Here is a 23,084-nt window from a genome sequence, read left to right as displayed (position 1 = left end):
GTGGACACCATCCCTGGATCACTTCACCAGAGTTGTGGAGGCATACCAAGAGGTCCAGGGACAAAGTGGCCGGTCTGATGAACTATTAAGGGAGCTCATCCTGCTGATGAGGTCCAACCGCCTTGGACAGATGGTGGACCTCATGGGCCAGCAAGTGGTGTTGCAGAGGGACAGGTTGGTGTCCCAAACAACACCACAGCCCCCTCCTGTTGTGCCTCGGGATGACAGTGCACCATCCTCCCCTGCGCCAACAGAGAAGGACGAGTTCCCTGATGCCGCTGGCCAGTCAGCAGACACGCCACCGCCAAAAAGATCAAGGGAGCATCCAAAGAAGAGCCTGGGAGTCTCCGGAGGCAAAGCACCTGCCACACGCCAGTCACGAAGCCAGCCCTGATGGCAACCCTCTTCCCCACTGCATTGACTGTTTGGACTGTCTTTCCCCACATTTCCTTGGCAATGGCACTTGTTTGTTAGACTGGGTCACCACATCTATGTGCTGTCCACTCTTGCATCTCATCGACCATGACTGTCAACTCACAGCTCATTCCCCACCTTCATGTAAATATTCACGCACAAATCACATGTCCACTTTACTAATAAAATACCTGACGCACCAGATTTTGTGCAGTATCTTTTTTAGTACAACATTTTCAGTGCTGACAATGTCCATGATGTGTCCAAATGATGTACTGTATGTAGGGCAGGATTATTCTGAAGCACCTAGGGAGACACAACAGAACCACAGTCACTGGTGTCATTGTGGCATCACAGACAGAACACTACACAAAACAGAAGAACATGCTTAGTCATTTTTGGTGGGCTGGGCAACCGAAAGTGGGATTGTCTTTTGTATGCTACTTTTGAAATGTCACGTTTCTATTGGTTCGTTCAAATGTATTTGTTGCTAGCCTGGAATGTTGCATGAGGCTTGATTTTTGGCATAAAAGACCATGCTCCGCTCATTGAAATTGTGCAGACTCTAGCAAACCACCCGTGTTGTGCTTCGTAGATCTCTGTTCCTGGTTGCAGCCAATAAACTTGATCCTTGACGTCATCAAGAAGTATCCCGTGTCTCTGTACTCTAAGACAGGTGAATCCAGAAGACTAAGGGCGTATTCCCTGACGCAGCTGGGTTTTAAATACCCGGTTCTTCAGTTGGCGCCCAACTCGGGCCGACTTCAGCGGTATCGGTCCAAGCCTGAAGATCGTGGAGAGCTTCGTGTGAAAATTCTGGAGGAAGGCCTGCCACTTCATCGACCCCTGTATGTCGTCGTGGTCCGAAAGTCTTTGCTGCGAAGTCCCCCGCTTTACAACGGCTACGAAGGACTGCTGCCCTGACTGTCGCCCTGTCTTGGAGCCTCTTTGATGATTTGTAAAGCGAGACGATAGACAGGTCTTCTGGTGACGTCATCGATACTTCAGTTAAGTATGAGTGGAGCGTCTCCCAGTCCTTAGTTCGGTTCTTAGTTTGGTATCCTTCTGGATCGTTTTGTTTGGTACCTGCAGGCCCCAATACCGAGGGACTCGTGTTTTCACGAGGCAACCGTATTCGATAATCCTTTGAAGTTTGAAGCTAGACTAGTGAGCGAAGATGCCTGTCTCAGCAGACTTGGAAATTTGTTTTGCCTTGGTTATAATAGGGATTCCCGATTGGAGGATTCGTGTCCGGTTCCTCCGATTGGAACTCCTACGTATGAATTGTATGTAAAACATGGAGTGGGCCCCATTGCTTATAATGACATCTGGGTAAAATATACCAGGAAAGACGGCGTCCTACAATGGCCCCGTTATGGTAGTTTTGAAACTGAGATTCTAGATAATCTCGAAGTTAGATTGTTTAAAAAGAAAGCCCGGCCGGCGATGTTTGACTCTTTCCGCCTATGGCGAAAGGAAGCCAAACAGAAAGAAATTAAGTTAGCAAAGAAGAATAAAAGAGAGCGAGGTTTGTCAATGGTGCAAGCTGCTATAGCGTATAGGGATAATGAGGAAGAGCAAGAGAGCGAACAGATGCTTAGGGTCAGGAAGTTAGCGGTAGACAAGTGCTACCCAGTTTTGCCATCTAAAGAGCAGGAAGTTAAGAAAGATCTAGCGAAAGATCCTTTAATGTCTCATCTATTGAGTTCGCCACCCACTTATGCACAGGATGCTACGGCACCACGGCCACCAGTTGGAGTTGTGCAACATCCGGTTGTTGTGCCACCTGCGATTCCTCCACAGCCAGCTCCTCTTCCGTTGGCTACTGTTCCTTTGGCGCAGCCTTCTCCAGGGCCGCCAACCTTGCTTCCTCCTTCGTCTGCTACTCCTACACCTGTGTTATCTGCTTCTTCTGTTACTGTTCCAACGTTGGTTTCTTCTCATTCTGCTTTGTCTCCTGTTCTTTTGTCAACTTCTCCTTCTGTTCGACAGAGAATGACTGATACTGTTACTGGTCTTTTGTCTCCTCTCTTTGGGTCATTTAGTATGACCCCTGTTTTAGTGCGTAAACAATTGCGTAGCCAATTGCCTGGCCCCGATGAGCGGGAAGTATTGGATCATCTAGCACGTAAATGGGTTACTGATTCTTTGAGATATGACTTAGAGTCTGTTATGGATGTTTCCCGTCAATGGGAAGCACCAAAGCAAAGCTATGTGTTTGATATGATGTGTACTTTTCTTCGTGAAGAATGGGAAGATGGTGATTTGGGACAGATTCGGCCTGAGTTGTTCCGTGTGCAGTCCGAATTTGCGAAAGGAACTATAGTAGGTTTTGACGTTGAGAAAGCAGTTGCGACATTGTTGTCGTTTAGGAGTGAGTCACCTTCTCAGCCGTTGTTTGAGCCTGATTCGTCTGTTAGGAGAAAAGCGCGTCAATATCCGATGCGTGAGGTTCCTCCAGTTTGGAGACCTGCTGATGCAAATGCTGTTCCACCTGTTGTTGCACACTTTCAACGAGTATGGGTACATGTTCCGTGGAAGCGTGTTGAAGTTTTGGCCATTAAGCAGTCTTTGCCTGATCCGCGCAAAAATCCAGCAGGATAACCAACCCGGAGACCAACCCACCCGACCATTTGCTGAACATTCTCCCCCCGCGAACACCCTTAACAACTGGAACCCAATCTCCACTGAGGACACAATCCGCCTGATGAATTCCATCCACTCAGGATCCCCAACAGACCCATGTCCTCACCACATCTTCAACAAAGCAGACTCCATCATAGCACCGCACCTCCGAGACGTCATCAACTGCTCCTTCAACTCCGCCACCTTCCCGGAAGATTGGAAACACGCTGAACTCACCGCCCTTCTGAAAAAACCCACAGCGGACCCCACCGAACTCAAAAATTACCGCCCCATCTCGCTCCTTCCATTCCCGGCCAAAATCATCGAGAAAGCTGTCAACAACCAGCTTGCCTCCTTCCTCGAAGCCAACAAATCCCTCGACTCCTCACAATCTGGCTTCCGAGCAAAACACAGCACTGAGACCGCCCTCATCGCAGCAACAGACGACATTCGAACTCTACTGGACAATGGAGACACAGTCGCCCTCATCCTCCTCGACCTCTCTGCAGCATTCGACACAGTCTGCCACAGCACCCTTTTACAACGCCTCAATAACATCGGAATCCAAGGAAAAGCACTTGAATGGATCACCTCGTTCCTCACCGGAAGAACCCAGAGAGTCCGCCTCCCACCATTCAAGTCCGAGGCCACTGAAGTCATCTGTGGCGTACCACAAGGATCCTCACTCAGCCCCACCCTCTTCAACGTATACATGAGCCCCCTCGCGGCCATCGCCCGCCAACACAACCTCAACATCATCTCTTACGCGGATGACACTCAACTAATCCTTTCTCTCACCAATGACCCCAGCACCGCCAAAACTAACCTACATGAAGGAATGAAAGAAGTTGCCGAATGGATGAAACAAAGCCGTCTGAAACTGAACTCAGACAAAACAGAAGTCCTCATCTTAGGGACATCCCCCTCTGCATGGGACGACTCCTGGTGGCCGGAAGCCCTCGGAAAAGCACCCATCCCGACAGACCACGCACGGAACCTAGGCGTCATCCTGGATTCTTCACTCTCAATGAACAGACAAGTCAGCGCCGTATCCTCTTCCTGCTTCAACATTCTTCGCATGCTCAGAAAAACATTTCGCTGGATCCCCACTGAAACAAGGAAAACAGTCACCCATGCTCTGGTCACGAGCCGACTGGACTACGGAAACACCCTCTACGCTGGAACTACCGCTAAACTCCAGAAGAAACTCCAACGAATCCAAAACGCCTCAGCCAGGATCATATTAGACATCCCACGCAACGAACACATCTCTGGTCACCTTAAAGACCTCCACTGGCTACCCGTCAATAAGAGGATCACTTTCCGACTGCTAACCCACGCACACAAATCACTCTACGACATCGGACCAGAATGCCTCAACTCACGACTGTCCTTCTACACCCCCTCCCGCCAACTACGTTCCTCCAACCAAGCTCTCGCCACTGTACCTCGCATCAACAAGACCACCATGGGAGGCAGATCCTTCTCATACCTGGCTGCTAAAACATGGAACTCACTCCCCGCTTACCTTCGCCTTACCCAGAACCACCTAGCTTTCAGAAAGCAACTTAAAACGTGGATATTTGACAAGTAATCCTCCTCCCCTGTCTAAGCGCCTTGAGACCCTCTGGGTATGTAGTGCGCTATACAAATTCTCTGACTTGACTTGACTTGACATTATAAAGAGCTCACTCAGACTGTGGGTTTGTGCATTATGAATTTAGCAGACATAGATATGCTGTTTGGAAATGTTGTTCCACAGCCTATTTGGAGTAAGATTCGACATGCGGATCATGACCAAGAATTGGGTGCTACATGGGTTGATCTTCGTGCTGCAAATGATAGACAAGTTGAAGGTGCTAAGCCTGAAGATATTATCACTCAACTTCCTGGTAGAATTATTGATTATATGAAAACTTTGATGCCTGAAGTGCGTGTCAATTGGGATAAGTTGTCTGCGTAAGCAGAATAAAGATGAGACGGTATCTGACTTTTTCACGCGTTTTGAAGAGACTTTTGTAGATCATAGTGGTCAGGACATGGCTACTGAAGGTGGCCAGAGATTGTTCGTTGACAAATTTGTTCATAATCTGCTTCCAGAGTTATGTAATAAATTGAAAGATTCTGAGAGTGCTTGGGCTGTTTCTACGTCAGCGCAGATTTTGGCTACTGCCCAGTACTATGAAAATAGGTATAAAGATGAGAAAGAGAAAGAGGACAAAAAGACTAAAGAATTGAAGACTAAGATGCTGTTGCAGCAAGCTTATCCGCCTCGTAGTAATCAGCGCGACTATCAGCATCCTCAGCAATATCAGAGAAACTCGCAAAGGTTCGAGCCTTCTCAACAGCGTTTTCCGTATGGTCCTAATCAGTGTGCATATTGCAAAGAAGAGGGTCATTTCAAAAGTAATTGTCCGGTTCTGTTACAGCGCACGAATGGTGTTTCTGGCGTAAGAGGTCGAGGTGTTCAGCAAGCCCCTTGAGGTAGAGGAAATGGTTTGTTTCCTCATAATGCACGTTCTTTGCCTTCGCAAAATTCTATGAATAGCTTTGATCAGCAGAATGGTGCGTCTGGAAGGACGCCACAATACTATGCGGACGATTACTACGTCGAAGGTGAGAATAGGGATGGTAATGATTGCTAGGACAGCCATGGACAAAGAGAGGGAGTTGTTTCAGTTCCAGTAGATCAGAGTGGACCCTATGTTGAAGTTATCGCATCAGGTGTGTCAGAACCTTTTCTGTTGGATACTGGTGCTGCAAAGAGTTCCATAATGCACTTCAAACTCCCTGGCGCACCTTTGTCTGGCTTAAAGAATGTTTCAGTAGGTTTTTCTGGCGCCCCGGTTACGAATCGGATTTCTAGTCCTTTGTCTATCTCTGTTGGACCTTGTTGAAAAGATTGTATGCAACGCTATATTGTTCTCCTTCGGGAGTACAGCTTTTTTTCTTTTTTTTTTTAAATATTTTTTATTTGCATCAAATGAACAGAAAGAGAAAAGTCATAATAAGCAAAATCACATTGAGCATTACATAAATCATAAACAATAAAAAGGTAATTTAGACAGAAAAAAGCAGAAAAAAGAATTTAAAGAAAACAAAGAAAGTCGGTAAGAAAAAGATGCTAATATTAAGACATAAATGCTCCCCAAATGTTGTCAATTTTTTGTTTAGCCCGAAGGCCCTTTGAAGTAGCAAGGGTGGTCTCCATAGAATAAATTTCCTTAACTAAACTCCACCATTCCATAACAGTTGGCGAGTTTTTCTGAATTCAAGCTCTAGCAATAATAAGTCTTGCACACGTAACTAAGATGTTCAACAAATCATTAAATGTGTTAGAGCCACCACATATACCAATCAATACATCAGTTGATGAAAAAGAAATAGGTTGAGTAAGTCTATCAGAGACCACCATAAGTATACCATTCCAGTAATCATTAAGCTTAGGACAAGATAAGAACATGTGAACGATATCAGCCCCGCTTAGATCGCATTTAGGGCACTTTGTGCGTTCACTAAAGTTATTATTCCTAGCCCATTTAAGAATTCTCTCTGGGGTATGATATAGTTGACATATGGTTTTAAACATTTGCAATTTAAGGCTAGAAGAATGAACTGATGTATTTAAGCTCTTAAAAGATAAAGTAATTAAATCAGGTGGTACATTTGAGGTTAACATTCTATTCCATTTCTCAGTTAGTTGTATGATATCACTAATATTAAAGTCCGAGAATAGCTTATATCCTATACTAATCAGAGCTTGGTCTGATTCTCTGTAGATACAGTTCCAGAAGTCAGAGTCTATTACCAAATTAAATTCTAATTTCTTCACTAAATAATCTTTAATCTGATAGTATTTAAACCTAGCCAGTTCTGAAAAATTATAGCATTGCTTTATTTTTTCTAATGTCTTCCTTGATGGTCATACAAGTCTCCCAAGAGTTTAATACCAGATTCTAAGTATACTCGACATGTTGACTCCTGATAAATTGGAGGAAATCCTGGATTACCCCAGAGAGGTGTTTTATAATGAAAATGAGAAACATTACATTTCATCATGATGGAGCGGCAGATATTAACAGTATCTCGTATTGTCTTAAATGTAACCCTTTTGAAATAGTTAGGGTCATTTAGTCTGTAAATAAACATATTAGCATCTTGTCCGAGTAGAAATTTATGAAAGTACAAACATTTATCAAAAATTGCTAGGCTACAATAACGAGTCAGAAAAGCCGACCAATAATAAAGTTTGAAATCCGGAAGAGCCAGACCTCCTTGACTAAAAGGAAGTTTAAGTGAGGAGACTGCACGTCGGGCTTTTTTATATCCCCATATAAAGCTACTAATAATTCCTTCTAATCTGAGAAAATAAGAGTTATTAACACATAAGGGAATTGCACGAAATAAATATAAATATTTAGGCAGGATTTTCATTTTAATTAAATTTATACGACCGATGATACTAAGAGGAAGTTTGTGCCGTTTTTTAAATTGCATTACAGTCTCTTTTAATAATATTTCATAATTTAGAGCCACAATTGAGTCAATGTCAGAAGAGATTTTAACACCTAGATACGTTGCGACCCCGCAGATTCCTGGAGTAGGAGCAGGAAGATGATGATTCGCAACGATTTGAGTTTTAGTGGTATTAAGTCTGTATCCGGAAACTGAACCGTATATACCTGCTTCAATTAGAATACCTTTCAAAGCTTGAGGCATATCCGAGGAGAACACTGCTACGTCATCCGCATATACAGTGATGTCCAGCTTATTTAAGCCATTACCAAAAGGATTGATTAGAGTCTGGCGTTGGAGTGCAATTAAAAAGGGTTCCATACCCAAAGCAAAAAGCAGGGGTGATAAAGGACACCCCTGTCTTGTCCCCCTCTTAATTGGAAACATAGAAGAGTATTTCCCCATATAAGATACTTTGCCCATAGGATTATCATAGAGTGATTGAATCCATCTCAAATATTGGCCGCTAATGCCAAATGCCTGTAAAGCTGCCCATAAAAAGCCCCACCCCACTCGGTCAAATGCTTTTTCTGCATCTAGTAAAATCATACCGAGTGGGGCGGACTGAATCCGTGCAGCATCGAAAGCAGAGATGGCCATGTTAATATGCGCGGTAGTATCGCGTTTTGGTATGAATCCATGTTGCTGAAAAGATACGAGTTGAGACATAACTGGCGCGAGCCTGATAGCCAATATTTTAGCAAAGATTTTGGCATCGCTATTGATAAGCGAAATTGGTCTATATGATCCCCTCTCTTGAGGTACTTTACCCTTTTTTAAGAAAAAAATAATTTGAGTTAAATTCCAAGATTTAGGTGCTTGTTGCCCATTGCCAATGGCCCGAATCACATCAATTAATAAAGGTGTCAGATCCTCGGCGCAGCATTTATATAATTCCAGAGGAATAGAATCCTCCCCTACTGCTTTCCCTGTTGCTAGGGAGTTAATGGCATCCCTAATTTCCATTGCTGTAATGTCTTCCTCTAGTTGTGCTGTTTGTTCTGATTTTAAAACATTAACCATGTTAAGCTCAATATAGTTTTTAATGCTATCCTCCGAGGTTGTCATTTCTGGTGTATATAAAGCTTGATAATAAGAAGCAAATTATAGCAGTATTGATTTAGAGTCGCTAACCAGTTGATTATTATCTCCTTTAATTTCTTTAACTATGTTCTGTGATCGATCCTCAGCAACTTTATAAGCCAAAAGTTTACCAATTTTATCAGCGTTTTCATATTGATCAAGTTGATATTTTTTTACTTTATTAATGCTTTTAGCTCTGAGAAGATCCTTTAATGCAGCTTTAAGTTCGATTAATTTAAAATTAAGTATATCTGAGGTTGGTGCCAACTCAAACAAAGCCTCTGACAGCTGAAGCTCAATGTCTCGTATTTCACCAAGCCTTTTCTCATTTAAAATTCGATGTTCTTTATTTTGCCGCCAAATATATTGCTGTGTGAATCCACGTATGCTAGCTTTACAGGCATCCCATACTATCAAGGGTTGACTAGATTGTATATTTATATCAATACATTTTTTTATATGTTCTTTAAGTTGGTTCACAATTCCAGAATCAGTAAGCAAATATCTTGGAAATGAGAAAAGACAAGGAGAGAATTCTTCAGCTGTAATCTCAAAAGTTAAAGAAATTGGATTGTGGTCTGAAGTTACCCTTGGGTAAATGGCCATTGAGCAATTACTGAGACTGAGGACAGAGTCTGAAACCCAGATCATATCTATGCGTGAGCATAGCTTATGGGCTGCAGAATAATATGTATTACCCGCTAGTTTGTGATTTAAACATCTCCAAGAATCTTTCAAAAAATGAGTAGTTGCTAGATCCAAAATTGCAGCTCTAGTTTTCCTCATTCTCTGAAAGGAGTTTTTCCTAGTTGTGTCTAAATTATAATTCATAATACAGTTAAAATCGCCCAAAACAATATATTCCCCTTCCCATCAAAGCAGTTCTATATTAATCTGATCAAAAATATTTGGTTCATCTTGATTTGATGCATAAACCCCACATATTGTATATTTTCGACCTTCCAACTTTATCTGAGCTATAGCCCATCTACCAGCTTTATCAGTTAGTGTCTTGAGTATCTCGCCTTTCAAGCCTTTTTGCTTTAAAATCGCCACCCCTCGAATTGAAGCATTGAATTTAGTACAAACTATAGTATCATATCATAATTGTTTCAGCAAATGCTTATCTTTGTAAGGTATATGGGTTTCAGTAATTACCACAATTTGAGGATTATACATCTTCAGCTCTTCATACACAAGGCTCCTCTTTGTTCTATTGTTTAAGCCTGAAAGATTCCAAGCTAAACATTTTATACAATGCATTTCAAATGATAAATATCCCTATCTATATGACCTCCATAGCCAGTTAAATCAGTTTTTTAATTCTTATTATTTTTATACATTTTGTGTCTTTTGATGCATTTTTTCCCCCAAACATATCTTCCTCTTCCCCACCCCACACTCCACACCAACCACCCCCCACCCAATAGTTACCTGCTGGTAGTTGGTACCCCCGTTAGATCGACTGCCGCGGGAGTACAGCTTACATTAGGAAAGAGAGTGATCTCTCCGATGTACTTATCCAAAGAGCGACTTCCACCTGAATTGTCTTCTCTCCCTGATTCTCTTTGGGCTGCTGGTCCGAACGATGTAGGTCTTTTGGAGATTCCACCATATGTTGTGACACTTAAAGCGAATGTTAGGTTGCCACGTATTCCACAATATAGAATTTCCAGTGACGGTGAAAGGGCACTTTTGGCGATTATTTATGATCTGATTGACAAGGGCGTGATTGAGGAAACGAGAGGTAACGTGTGCAATAGTCCAATTTTGCCTGTTCTGAAAAGAACGGACTCTTCTCAGCCTCCTGCATATAGGTTTGTGATCGATCTTCGCGAAGTGAATAAGATCGTTGTTCCGCAATTTCCCGTCGTGCCTGATATCACTGCTTTATTGACTCTGATTCCAGCTTCTGAAACTTGGTTTTCGGTGATTGACTTGAAGAATGCTTTCTACAGCATCCCGATTGCCGAAGAGAGTAGGGATATCTTTGGCTTCTCTTTAGGAGGCCGAAGTTTCCGGTTTAAGCGCGCTCCTCAAGGCTATTGTGAGAGTCCATCGATCTATTGTCAAGCTTTGAAGACACAACTTGACTTGTTTGTTTTACCTGATGGTGCTGCCCTCATTCAGTATGTCGATGATTTGTTAGTTGCTGCTGACAATGAAGAGATTTGTAGACAGGCTACCTTGTCATTGTTGCGTCATCTGTCTGATTTTCATCATAAGGTTTCTCTTTCGAAGTTACAGTATTGTCGACAAGAAGTAACCTACTTAGGTCACCTCTTATCGAAGGAGGGAAGGAAATTGACCCCAGAAAGAATTCAAGCTATTGCGAAAATGAGTGTGCCTACGACACATAGAGAAGTGCGTGCTTTCTTAGGTATTACATCGTACTGTAGACAGTGGATCCCTAACTTCTCATTGTTAGCGAAGCCTTTGATAGCTCTTACTGTTAAGGATACTCCACATCCTATTCCTTGGTCTGATGAATGTCAGAAGAGTTTTTCAGAATTACGCAATGCGTTGTGTTCGGCTCCTGTGTTGGGTACTCCCGACTACAGTAAGCCCTTTACATTGTATGTCCATGAGAGAGAGGGATGTGCATTGTCAGTTTTGACTCAACAATTTGGTGATAAGCAGCCTTCATGCGCTTATTTTTCATCGACTTTAGATCCGGTAGCTAGATCGTTGCCGAGTTGATTGAGAGCTACAGCAGCAGCAGCTGTTTCGATTCGACAGTCTGCTGGTTTGGTGATGGACAACACGTTAATTGTTATGGTCCCACATGCAGTGGATACCTTGTTGAACCGTACCAAGACACCGCACTTAACTAGTGCTCGGTTGTCGGGTTATGAATTGACCTTGTTAGCAAGTCATGTCCATATAAAGAGATGTGGTATGCTAAATCCAGCTACGTTGTTGCCGATTTCAGCTGAGACAGAAAATGGTGATGAGCAACATGATTGTTTTCTTAGAACTGAGGAAGAAACGAAAGGGAGGATAGATCTTAGGGACACTCCTCTTTTGGAATGTGATGGTACATTGTGGGGTGATGGTTCATGTTTTAAGTTGCCGAATGGTGATACGACTGCGGCATATGCTGTTACGACTTTGCATACGATTGTTGAAGCTGCACTTATCCCACATAATTCAGCACAAGCGACAGAGTTAATTGCATTAACAAGAGCATGTGTGTTGGCGAGAGGAAAACGAGTGACTGTGTACACTGACAGTCAGTATGCATTTGGTGTGGCTCATAGTTTTGGACGTTTGTGGCGTGAGCGTGGATTTTGGACTTCACATGGCACAAAGATTCAGCATGGTCAGTTGGTAAATGAGCTTCTTGAGTCACTGACCTTGCTGTTACAAATCGCGATTGTGAAATGCAGTGCGCATAAGAAAGTCACTGATAATATTGGCAGTGGTAATGCGTTTGCAGACGAGGTTGCGAAAGAAACTGCGAGAAATGTGATGAGTCGAATGTATGTTGCGGGTCCTGCGAGATGGGTTCCAGATAGAAGTATGTGTGAGGATACGATTGAGAGTGTGAAATCCATACAAGCTGAAGCTACAGAGAAAGAGTTGAATGAATGGAGAGAAAGCAAGGGTAAATTGGACTTGAATGGTTGTTGGGTTGAATTGTCAGAGCATCAGAGATGGTTGTTACCAGATGCGTATGTACTTCCAGTGGTTACAATGGCTCATGGGATGGCACATACCAGCGTGAAAGGGATTTGTAAGTTGTTGGCCCCAGTATGGCAGAATGTAGGTATTCTCAGGTGTGCAGAAAATTTGGTCAAGAACTGTATGGTGTGTTTGATGTATAATCCTGGTAAGGGAACTCCAACTCCAGCTGGCCATTTTGCTCCTCCTACGTATCCGTTCGAGGCTTTGCAGCTAGATTTTATTCATATGGAGAGGTGCAACAACCTGAAATAATTGTTGGTGGTTGTTTGCTCCTTTTCTAGATGGATAGAAGCCTATCCTTTGAAGGACAATACTGCCTTGTCCACAGCAAAAGCCCTTATCAAAGAGTTTTTCCCAAGGTATGGTTTGCCAAGATTGATCTGGAGTGACAATGGGAGTGAATTTGTGGGTCAAGTGATGAAGAGAGTATGCAAGGGTTTGGGAATACGGCAAAAGTTCCACACTGCAAATCACCCCCAATCAGCTGGTTTAGTAGAATGCTATAATGGCACCCTTAAATTAAAGTTGGCCAAAATTCAAGCAAGCTCTGGTTTACAATGGCCAAATGCTTTGCCCCTAGCTCTTTTGTCCACAAGAATGACTGTCCATACGCGAATGGGTTTGAGTCCGTATAAGGTTGTGTTTGGCCATCCGGCTAACATTTGGGGCGTGCCAAGACCAACAAAGTTTAGCGAACTTGACTACCCTGTGTTGCTCGATTACCTTTATGAACTGACGGCTAAATTATGTGTCTTACACCAACAGGTTCGTGACACTCTGCCACAAGCTTCTGACGATCCAGGCCACGCTATTGAACCTGGCACCTGGGTCCTCGTGCGTAACTTCCAGCAAACGAAGAACGAGCAGCCTCGTTGGACTGGAACCCACCTAGTGTTGTTGGCCACCCGCTGTGCAGTACGTGTCCAGGGCAAGAAGAATTGGGTGCACGGCAACCTCTGTAAACGGGTTCCGTTGCCCCTACCGTACGACCAGTGGGTCCAGAAGGGAATTGCTGACTCTGAAACTGAGACCGTGCCCCGTTTTTTGGCTTTCAGCGATGCACGTGTAAGAGGAACAATTTCCGAAGAAGAGAGTGATAACATTTTACAGGAATTTGTGCCACCGTCAAAACGATTGAACACTACTGAGCCTGAGTTTCAATTTAAGGACCAAGAGCTATCTGGAAGACTCCGTTATAATTTGAGACCGAGAACTACGGACAAATAAAAAATAAAGTTCTTATGATTTTTTTATGGTTTGCAGGTTAACTCCCCACCTAGGATCTACTTATTTTTGTTTTTCGAACCGCCATCCGGGTTAAGCTGTAGGGTCGCGGTTGCTTAAAGTCTTTTGAATGCAAGGTTGAGACAATAGGTTGAAGTTCTGGTTGACCTAAGGGAGTTGCCCTGGGTTGACAGAGGCATTCTTTAGCAGAATCAACCTCCCACCGCGAGCAGCACATTTAGTCTAGGATGGATTTCTTCGAGATGGAGAGACCTGCAAAGATTGTGAATTTTAAAAGACAGATACGAAAGTTGATCATTCAGAAAAGCTTTTTTTATATTGTGTGTGTTTTTGCTACTAAGTCTAATGATGTTCTTAATTGGCTATATGACATCCTCTTTTCAAATAACGTTTATGCCTACTGTACAGCCTACACCTCCTCCTACTGTTTCTTCGCATTCTTCCCACCCTCTGCCCGAACTTGAAGAAGCAAGAAGATTGGAATTTACTAATAACTCCTTTGTACAGATTCTGCACCAACACCAGCTAGTAGTGAGCACAACTAATTGTTGGGTGTGTGGCCTTATGCCCCATACTACCGATAAAGGTATTCCTTACCTGGTTTTGCCATTTAGTTATAATGGTTCTTTGTGGGCATTTCAGACGATGTTCATATATGCTATTGAACCGTATCCCCCACGTTCCACGAGAAGTAATTCGAGTAACAAAGCATTGGTAGTGGGGATTACAAATATGAGCAGAAACATTGATGTGTATAGAATGATTCCCCGAGATGAGTTGCAAGCTTACGATAGATGGAATATAACAGGATATAGGATTACTCTGAGTGAGAACCAGCGAGCAAAGAGATCCTCCCCGATTTGGATAGTACCCCATCAGGGTCACCTATGTCTGCAAGGTAATGGCAAGAACCCCAGAGCTCAGCTAGGGAAAAGTGCCTGTACTGAGACGTATGTTTTTGCATCTCGGACTTCCCCACAGTTTCTAGCAGCTAAGGGTACCTATTGTATCTGTTATGATAAGGCTTATACATGGTTGCCCCCTGACTTCTCGGGCACATGTTTTTTTTTTTTTTTTTTTTTTTAAACCTTTATTTGTTAAATGCACAATACACAGCGTCTGCCTACAACCCCTCGGGGCCGGCCGCTATGACATATTGGAAAAGGATAAAAGAAAAAACCAATAGGGCAGAACGCCGTTAAAGCAGTCTCTGAGCGAAAAGTATCGTGTAGAACATAGAACCATAATGTCAGGATAGGAAAAGGTTTAATTTTATGATTTTGTCGAGTACAATTTAGAGAACTACGAAGAGAGTCGAAGCTAATCACCGACCAGGATAGCCATCATCGTTCAAGGAGCACCCAGAAGGAGGCGTGATAGAGGAAGGCATTTGTCAGGAAACAGGTGGCCACCATCAAGGAACTAAGACCAAACGCTATGCCACAGAATGATACAACACAATAAACTCCCTACTAACATTGAACCCCGACCCCAAAGAAAACAAAGAAATATAGAAGAGAAAGAGACAGAAGAAGAGGAGAAAAAGAAAGAGAAAGAGGGCCATAGAGACAAAGAAAAGACATAAAACACATCCCATCCCCCCACCCTGCATACCAGCGGAAGGCCACGGCCCACCCCCCCCCAATAGGCATGCCTGTCGCCCCAAAAGAACCCCAAGTGGGAAAGAGAGTATAGAGAGTGAGAAAGACCATCCCAATCTCTGACTCTCTGAACAGAAGCAAGAGAAGAAGGATAAGAAGACACATAAGACCAGAGGAGGGCCAAATAGACGTTCAAAACAATCAGCGTTGTCACCCTCGGCCACCCGTCCCCGGACCCCGACCCAGTACCTGACCAACATTTAACTCCCAAAATGTCCGTTACAGTCCCAGCAAAGCACACAACCGGATACAGCCAAAAGAGAGAAGCATCCTTATCCTTGTCCCCTGCGATCCAGCAAGTCGACGGAGTCCAGATCTAAAACAGCCACCGTTGACGAAGAAAGCAAAGGTGAGGTCCACTGCAGCACACGATGCCAGCCACCAAAGTCACACCGCCATAGAACCAGACGGTGAATGTCCATCCAGAAAGTGTCAACGCACAATCGAAACGCGTGAAGGGCAGCCAGCAAGAACAGCAGTTGCAACTCCAGGATGGACCGGTGGGACCCGCGAGGAAGCCCCGAAGCAGTCGTGAGGCAAGGCGCCCAGACACAAGTCCCCAGTGTCCGCCAAGGACCGAGATCTCCACACACCCCTGCAACAATACTGGATAGCTCGGCAGCAGCGACATCACTCTCATCCAGCACCATCAAGTCCGTCTGAGCAGGTTGGCAGTCACAGACAAGCACCGGGTGTGGCGAGGTGCACAGCACAGAGGGCGCGATATGTCCATCCAAGGGTTCTGCATTAACGGAGATATCCGGTTGGCATTGCAGGTTCAGGACCATGGCACGCATAGTTCCACGGAGGTCTGTCAGGGCAAGCATAACATCCGCGAGGCTGAGGGATACCGCAGGAGGAGAGGGAGCTGCCGTCCCACGCACCCCGGGCTCGGGATCACGTCGCAACCCTCGAGACTGGATGCCTTCGGCCATCACTTCAGCCGCCCACCAGTAGCCGGTCCCCAAATGTTGTCACTTCGGGAGCACAGCAGCAAGACGGTGCCCTTCGCTCAGTCCCCGGCGTCAGTGCAGCACTGTCCACTAGGTGCACGCCAAATGGCCGCCGAGCGCCCAGAACAAAATGGCTCCCGGCGCAGTCCTGAAAGACAAGAAGATGTCCGGAGCCGTCCACTGGCTGTGGGGAGGGTGAAGCCTGTCGATCACGGTGAGAAACCGAGTCCGGCGCCAGGGAATGCAGGACAGGGCGGCACGCTGCAGCCGGGAAAGCAATGCGGTAAAAGATTCCAGTCAGCCGACCCCGTCCTGATACAATGTCTGCTGTAGCTGCAACGAGGAACGGCAGCCTCCGGAGAACAAAGACCCGGCCGCAGCGCTGCAACACTGTAGCAGAGATCGGGACTCCTCGCCGTCTCTGCCACCAGGATCGCGCCGAAAAGAACACCGCTGGACACAGGAGCGCCTCGCGGATCCAGGACTCCGACAAGCGGGCAGGATGATGAGCAGGATATTCGGCGTTTCGGGAGATGAACGGAAGGGTCGGCGGAGCCGAGGGATCAGGCGGCCATCATGGTCGCGGGCTAGGCTCCTCCCCTCTCGGGCACATGTTTTGTTTCGTTCCTGTTGCCCCCCACTTTTACAGCTGCGGCAGATTACCATAAGATGAGAGTTGCTAGAGGTGTCTTCAGTAAGGAAGATACCGCAGGGCAAGAGTTGGGAGATTTCTTTAAGGGTTTTCTGCCGTTCTGGGGACCGATGGCAAATAGCAGAAATATTCGCCAGTTGACGAGAGTGGTTGAGTCCACTATAATCGAAACTGCCGGTGCCCTTGGTAACTTGACTGCTGAGCTCCAGTCGGATAGACTTATGACATTGCAGAATAGAATTGCTCTTGACGTCATACTTGCAGACCGAAGTGGGGTATGTAAAGTGATCCAATCGAGTTGTTGCATATTTATTCCAGACGCCGCTCCGACAGCTTTCCAGGCCATTTCCAAGTTACATAAGATCTCCGAGTCAGTATATATGGTTGAAGGAGATTGGTCGTTGATGGGATGGTTTTGGGAACTGTTATCTACATGGGGATGGAAGATTCTGATGGTCATTGGGATGGTATTGGCTATCCTTTTCCTGTTCTGTCTCTGTGTACAGTGTGCTCCTGCTGTATGCGGCCTCTGTGCCACTTCGTGTTCGAGGAGACCTGTCCAGAGAGAGTTACTAAGTACTAGGATGATGCTACAGCAACATCTTGATGATCTGATGAATATAGACCTGGATTCAGATCGAAGTGAGTTTAGGTTAATTGCCTAATGTAAGGGCAAAAGGAGGGTCTGGAGTTCCGTGATTCGAGGGTCTGAAGTACGTGGTTCCGAACCTGTAAAATAAAGGTTGTCGGAAATAGGTGAATTTGGTATCAGCGAACCGCAAATGACGAATGCGGTATGCATGAGCGTTTTCGCCATGTTACACTGATGAATTCACTAGGCATTTGACAATTGCTCTACGAACCCTTGGATTCCATTTTGTGTACGGCAGCCATTTTGTGGTTGCCCTCACATTAGACTGATGACTGCAGGATGATTGTGTCCATGCAAGTCCTTGGAACACGTACACTTTTAGCTGACTTCTGAATGACCTGGCCGAACCGACTCCCTTGCTCGAGGCCAACTTCGTTGAGCCAGTTCCTTGTTGAGCAGCTGGTCTGATAAAGATCAAAGAGCAGGACATAGCTGAGTTTACAGTACACTGCACCCACCCTTCTATCTTGTTTCTAATCTGTTTCTGCTCCTTCCTTTACGACATAATCACTCGTTTGGGTCGAGGTTTTATGATGAGCTTGTCCGGCCTGATCGAACAGGAATGTAGAACATGCTTAGGCATTTTTGGTGGGCTGGGCAACCGAAAGTGGGATTGTCTTTTGTATGCTACTTTTGAAATGTCACGTTTCTATTGGTTTGTTCAAATGTAATTGTTGCTTGCCTGGAATGTTGGCTGAGGCTTGATTTTTGGCATAAAAGACCATGCTCCGCTCATTGAAATTGTGCAGTCTCTAGCGAACCACCTGTGTTGTGCTTCGTAGATCTCTGTTCCTGGTTGCAGCCAATAAACTTGATCCTTGAAGTCATCAAGAAGTATCCTGTCTCTCTGTACTCTAAGACAGGTGAATCCAGAAGACTAAGGGCGTATTCCCTTGCGCCGCTGGGTTTTAAATACCCGGTTCTTCAGAGCTGATCTTCCCTGCTGTTCATTCGCATTGCCATATGTGTTAGGCTCCACATGGTCATTCATCATTGGGATAGTGTGGGGAATCTATATTGTGGTGAACTGCAGTGTCAACTTTATGAGTGTGACTTCATGTATGCCTACTTTGCATGCACCATGATGGTCGAGGCCCACACATCTGACAACAATGTGACCCAGATTACCACATGGTGCTTGCTATGGCCTACTTAGCATTGTGGCATGTAATGTCATAATAGGTGTGTGTGTTGTCCCCTCCTGTTCCCTGAAGGTCTGTCAGTGGTAATAAGTGTTGTACCCACATCATGTCCCTAGGGTGGGTCAAGTTGGGGGGGCACTCCATCTACGGGCAGGGTGTAGTGCTGTGTGACATCAACATGCCTCACTCCTGGCAGTTATTCTGGGTTACAGGCACTGTTGTGGTCTATGAGGTGTGTTGCTCCACAGTGATTGCAGGGTGTGGTAGTTACCATGTAGATTTGGGCCTCTCCTGTACTGCATTGATTTGAATTTGTGTGACCAGGTGATGACACTTACACAACCCTGTATCTCTCTCTAATGTAGATTCGCAAGAGACCACGGAGGAACATGAGCCAGAAACCAGTGGTGGCGAGAGGTGCACTACAGCTGCAGCGGAGGCAAGTGACACTGAGCCCACCAGCGCATCTGAAGGGGACAGAAGTATGGAGGAGGAATCCGTGGCTGAGACACAGAGTACCACATCATCAGATGCCAGCGAGGATGCATCCATGTTGGCAGGCACAGGGGATGAGGAGTCTGCATCATCATCTACCACCCAACGGCCAGTGCCCAGCCTCCAATCCACTTCCTCTGGGGCTGCCCACATCCGTGTCACTAATAGTGGACGAGTCACATTCACACCTGGCACTGCTGCCCCTGCACCTGTCCCCCCTGCTGCACTCAGTGCAGAGTGTGTAGAGTTTCTGTGCCTGCTTTGTGTGGGCCAGACTGCCCTCCTCAATGCCTTCAGTGACCATGACAATAAATTAGGCCAGGTGATTGCATACATGGAGGGCATACACTCTGACGTGGGTGGGCTACACCGTACAGTCCAGGCGTTGTCATCCACAGTCACGTCAGCCCTTCAACAGGCACATGCTCCCATTGCAGCTCAGGTGCCTTTGTCCACCCCCCAGTCAGTGGCCACATCATATGACAGTGACCACGGTTCGCCTGCGTCAACGAAAAGGTACAGCACAAGGAGCACACAACTTACACAAGCCAAAAACTCCCGCCCACAGACACCATCCCCACTGAAGAGCATGTCCACTCCAGAATGCACAGACAAGAGCCAGTCAGGGAAGAGCAAGGCCTGAAGAGCAATCAGGCAGACATCAGGCTCACATGCCGCAGAGGCATCACCAGCCATAGACTCTCCTGTCACTAAAACATCACACAAACCTACCCATGCAGTGTCTGTGCCCACTGAGGAGGTGTTGCATATCAGGGGTACACCTAGGAAGAGCACAGGGACACATCCCCACCACATCTACCCCAATTCCATGACCATTGCTGCAGGTGGAGGAGGGCACTGTAGAGACCACCCTTGGCATGAAATCAAAGGAGGGCACTGTAGGGGGTACACCTGGCAAGAAGGCAAAGGAGGGCACTGTAGGGGTACACCTGGCAAGAAGGTAAAGGATGGCACTGTAGGGGATACACCTAGGAAGAAGGCAAAGGAGGGCACTGTAGGGGATACACCTAGAAAGAAGGCAAAGGAGGGCACTGCAGGGACCAGCCCTGGCAAGAGGGCAAAGGAGGGCACAGTAGTGACCAGCCCTGGCAAGAAGTCGAAGGAGGGCACTGTAGGGGGTACACCTGGCAAAGAGGTGAAGGTGGTCCAGAGACGTAGCCAGACCAAGCGTTCCGCGTGATCCAGCACATCACCAGAGGTGGTGCCAGTATCTGCACCTGATGTGGGACAGTTGGTGTGTGTGCCAGTTGTGTCTTCACCACTTCCCATCAACCCCAAGACAGGGAAGCCATTTCATATTCCCAAAAAGTGGAAGGGCACCCCTCTCACCTCTCCTACCCACACTGTGTCATAGGTCTGCAAGACTCCACCTCCACGTGCCACTATGCCACCTGGTCCACACAGCCCTCCAGCTTGCAAAGCCACTGTTAGCACCACATCACCTGGGACTCTGTCAACACAGTCAAGTGGGCCTGCGTTCCCCAACACACAGCCAGGTACAAGTCCGCATGACAGCCAGGAGTGAGTTGACATACCCCTCATACGCCTGTGCCTCATACAGGTGTGCTAGTCCTGAACATTGTTTAGTATATGGGTGTGTTGCTGGCCCTGTTGCTCTGCTGTGTTGGCCTCTCACCTGCCATGGACACTGGCCCTTTTGCTCTGCTTTGTTGGCCTCTCACCTGCCATGGACACTGGCCCTGTTGCTGTGCTGTGTTGGCCTCTCACCTGCCATGGACTCTGGCCCTGTTGCTCTGATGTGCTGTACTCTCCCCTGTGCAGCCTCTCATGTACTTGCTGGCTCACCTGCCATGGACACTGGCACTGTCGCTCTGCTGTGCTGTACTCTCCCCTGTGCAGCCTCTCATGTACTTGCTGGCTCACCTGCCATGGACACTGGCACTGTCGCTCTGCTGTGCTGTACTCTCCCCTGTGCAGCCTCTCATGTACTTGCTGGCTCACCTGCCATGGACACTGGCACTGTCGCTCTGCTGTGCTGTACTCTCCCCTGTGCAGCCTCTTATGTACTTGCTGGCTCACCTGCCATGGACACTGGCCCTGTTGCTCTGCTATGTTGGGCTCTCCCCTGTGCTATGGACACTGGCCTTCCTGTTTGTGTTTCACCTGTGCATAGTATCTTGCATTTGTACATCATGTTGTGCCTTGTTGTTGTATACTATTGTTCTACTGCTACATCTGTGCAATATGTGAATAAATACAGTTACTTCTGTTGTGTGTTTTGTCAGTGTGCTTGCTGATTAAAGTTATTTTTCTGTTTGCATTTGATTGGCTGTGCCCCATGCTCTATGTATCACTTCAACATTGCAAGGCTCTTTGCAGGCATCAGAATTTTAGACATGGAGGACAGGGTCTTCAGTCCATTCTGACCCTGATAATAGTGTAATCTTTGATGGCTATTTTACCTGCCATGCAGTTATCTTCTTAGTGATACACTGTTCACATGTCAGGTTGTGGGACACTTCCAGCACAGGGTATGGTGCTGTGCAAAGGTTTAGAAGCAGGTTGGGATATGTCGTGATGTATGGGTGTGGATTCCTTTATATGTGCCCAGCCGTGTATGTGTGTGGTCATCTTGTGTTGGCCCTTAGTCCTGGTACCATGGCCTACATGAGATGCGTGGTCTTGGGTGTAGCAGAGGTGTGCAGTGTGAAGGGTGTAAGTTTGTAGTGGATGTATGTGTGCCCCTGCATTGTGAGAGACACACAGTGGCACCCAGGAGTTGTATGCCTGTTGTTTGTTTTGTCTTGCCCTGTGTAGAAGATTGTATGCACTTCTGTGAACTGTTTATAGTGCACTGTGCTGTGTGCTGGTTTGTCCACGCTGTTGTGTGTGTCTCCTTCTTGTTGTTTTTGTAAGTTTGAAGTGTGCAAAGTATGTGAGTTGCACATCAGTGTTGTGTTTGATTGATCCTCAATGTGTCTTGGGTGTGTTTGTGTAGACTGTGTTGCCCTGCTGCTCCACACTGCATTGTGTTTGTCATGCATTGCAGGCACATGGTAGTTTTTCTCCTCCTGTATGGCATGGTGTGTGTGGTGTTACGCCATCCTCTATGTGTGCCACTTGTACATTGCCATTGTGGGTCTTCACTCCCTCTATTTGTGTGTTATACACCCATTACATGTCTGCTACTGACATGCATGGTATTTAACTTTGATGTCAGCTGTCCCCTTGGTTTCCATGTGTGTGTGCCTCTCCATCACTTCATTTGTGAGCTTGTGCTTTGTGGTGCAGTTCTTGGGCCATGAGTGTTGTTCCACTCTGTACTTTGCCACAATGGTGTATGTGTGCTGTCCTTGTGCTATTAGTCATTCTGTAGTGGCCATGTGCACTTCAGCTGTGTGTGATGCCCAGTGCTCTGGTGGAGATGGCTTGGCTCTTGTGTCCCAGAGTGGTGCATGTATAGTTGTTATGTTGGATGTGTTGGTGTTGGCGGTGGTATTGCTTCAGTTCCTGGGTGTGCTGTTGTATTTGTGCAATGCTGATTTGTGGTGTGTGTGATATGGTTGTGTTAATCATGTGTGTGTGTGGCTGTTGTGCTTGTTATGCACACACTGCTTGTTGAGCATGCAGTGCCATGTGTATGTGGCCTTCGCATTGCCTGATGTGCATCCCCTGATGCCTTGTGGTGTCTGTTGATTGGTGTTTGATGTGCATCTATGGTCGGTTTGATGTGGCAGTGTGTGTTTATCCAGATGCACTTCTTGTGTGATTTGTGTTATGGTCTGTGTGTTTTGTTCCTGAGTGATGATGTTGTGTACTCCCGTTGTGTCTGTGCTTTCATTGCTTTTCCCCAGTTGGGAGTACAGGGTATGTCTGTTTCTGTTGGAGTTCAGTATGTGTTCCTGTATTGTTTGTGTGTTGTTCTTGTGCAGGCATTTGTTGAGGCATCCCTGTGTGTATGTTGTGTTTGTGGCTACA

This window comes from Lissotriton vulgaris, chromosome 2_1, assembly GCF_964263255.1.
Source record: "Lissotriton vulgaris chromosome 2_1, aLisVul1.2, whole genome shotgun sequence".
Classification (NCBI taxonomy): Eukaryota; Metazoa; Chordata; class Amphibia; order Caudata; family Salamandridae; genus Lissotriton; species Lissotriton vulgaris.
The sequence above is the reverse complement of the archived record's forward strand: the minus strand, read 5'-3'. Positions refer to the sequence as shown.